Source organism: Pristiophorus japonicus, unplaced genomic scaffold (assembly GCF_044704955.1).
Source record: "Pristiophorus japonicus isolate sPriJap1 unplaced genomic scaffold, sPriJap1.hap1 HAP1_SCAFFOLD_394, whole genome shotgun sequence".
NCBI classification, from domain to species: Eukaryota; Metazoa; Chordata; class Chondrichthyes; family Pristiophoridae; genus Pristiophorus; species Pristiophorus japonicus.
The window spans coordinates 2,392-4,782 of record NW_027253805.1 but is presented as its reverse complement, the minus strand read 5'-3'; positions in this window follow the sequence as shown (position 1 = coordinate 4,782).

The following is a 2,391-nucleotide window of genomic DNA, read 5'->3' as shown; positions in this document are numbered from 1 at the left end:
ATTTTCATATGAGAGTGAAGTACAGTGAACAGTGAGGAGGATAGTGATAGAGTTCAAGAGGACATAGACAGGCTGGTGGAATGGGCGAGCACGAGGCTGATGAAATTTAACACAGAAAATGTCGAAGTGATCCATTTTGGTCGGAAGAACAGGAGAGACAATCGAAACTGAAGGGTACAATTCTAAAGTGGGTGCATGAACAGAGAGACCTGGGGATATACGTGCACAAAGCATTGCAGGTGGCAGTGCAGGTTGAGAAAGCGATTTGAAAAGGTGCACCGGATCCTGGGCTTCATAAATAGAGGCACACAGTACAAAAGCAAGGACCTTGTGATAAAACACTGGTCCGGCCACAACTGGAGTGTTGTGTCCAATTCTGGGCACCGCACTTTGGGCAGGATGTAACGGCCTTAGCGAGGGTGCAGAAATGATTCACAAGAATGGTATCAGGGATGAGGGACTTCAGTTATGTGGATAGAGAAGCTGGGGTTGTTGTCGTTGGAGCTAGAAAGGCTGAGAGGAGATTTTTTTATGCAATGTAGGCTTCGCTGGTAAGACCAGAATTTATTACCGATCTCTAATTGCCCTTGGTCTGGGGGTCCTTGTACGTGAAACTCAAAGTTAGTACGCAGATACAGCAAGTAATTAGGAAGGAAAATGGAATGTTGGCCTTTATTGCAAGGGGGATAGAGTATAAAAGCAGAGAAGTCCTGTTCCAACTATACAGGGTATTGGTGAGGCCACACCTGGAGTACTGCGTGCAGTTTTGGTCTCCGTATTTAAGTAGGGATCATCATCATCGGCAGTCCCTCGAAATCGAGGAAGACCTGCTTCCACTCAAAGTGAGTTCTCTGGTGACTGAACAGTCCAATACGGGAATTACAGTCTCTGTCACAGGCGGGACAGACAGTGGTTGAAGGAAAGGGAAGGGTGGGACTGGTTTGCCGCATGCTCCTTCCTCTGCCTGCACATGCTCTCGGCGACGAGACTCGAGGTGCTCAGCACCCTCCCGGATGCACTTCCTCCACTTAGGGCCGACTGGTCTTGGGCCAGGGACTCCCAGGTGTTGGTGGGGATGTTGCACTTTATCAGGGAGGCTTTGAGGGTGTCCCTTGTAACGTTTCCTCTGCCCACCTTTGGCTCGTTTGCCGTGACGGAGTTCCGAGTAGAGTGCTTGCTTTGGGAGTCTCGTGTCCGGCATGCGGACAATGTGGCCCGCCCAGCGGAGCTGGTCGAGTGTGGCCAGTGTGATGTAGCTGGTAGAGAGCTGGCTCGGGCTCGATGGGCTGATTGGCCTCTTGCTGTAACTATTCTGATTCTATGTGCGAGAGGTGCTTCCCAATGAGCAACCGCAACAGATTTGTGATGGAGGCTGGCCAGACTCTCCTTGCTCCGCAGGCAGCTGGTGTCACAGGTGGCTCCTGGGGGGGTCGGGGCTGATGGGGCAGCTCTGGTCACGATGGGCTCCGTCTTCAATGACCATCCCTTCTAGCTGCTCGCAGTGTTTGTGGATTGTCTTTTCCACGTCCCGGCTTGCCCTCATCACCACAGAGCTCATTGTAAAGTCTGAATGGGCGATTTATCCAGTGATTGAGGATCGGACAGGGTGGATAGAGAGAGACAGTTTCCTCAGGTGTGGGGAGTCCAGAACATAGAAAGTAGGTGCAGCAGTCGGCCATTCGGCCCTTTGAGCCTGCACCACCATTCAATAAGATCACGGCTGATCATTCCCTCAGTACCCCTTTCCTGCTTTCTCTCCATACCCCCTGATCCCTTTAGCCATAAGGGCCATATCTAACTCCCTTTTGAATATATCTAATGAACTGGCCTCAACTACTTTCTGTGGTAGAGAATTCCACAGGTTCACCACTCTCTGGGTGAAGAAATTCCTCCTCATCTCGGTCCTAAATGGCTTACCCCTTATCTTTAGACTGTGACCCCTGGTTCTGGACTTCCCCAACATTGGGAACATTCTTCCTGCATTTAACCTGTCCAGTCCCGTCAGAATTTTATAAGTTTCTATGAGATCCCCTCTCATTCTTCTAAACTCCAATGAATATAAGCCTAGTCGATCCAGTCTCTCTTCATATGTCAGTCCTGCCATCCTGGGAATCAGTTTGGTGAACCTTCGCTGCACTCTCTCAATAGCAAGAATGTCCATCCTCAGATTAGGAAGGGGGCATAACCTAAAAATTCAGGGGTGATGTCACGAAGCACCACTTCACACAAATGGTATAGGAAATTTGGATCTCCCATCCGCAAATACCTACTGAGGCTGGGGGAGGGAGGGGTGGGGGTGCGACGGGAGATAGCTTTATATTGAGTAAGATTATTATGGGATTAAGATGCAGATCAGCCATGATTTAACTGAAGTGTGTAACAGGCTCGAGG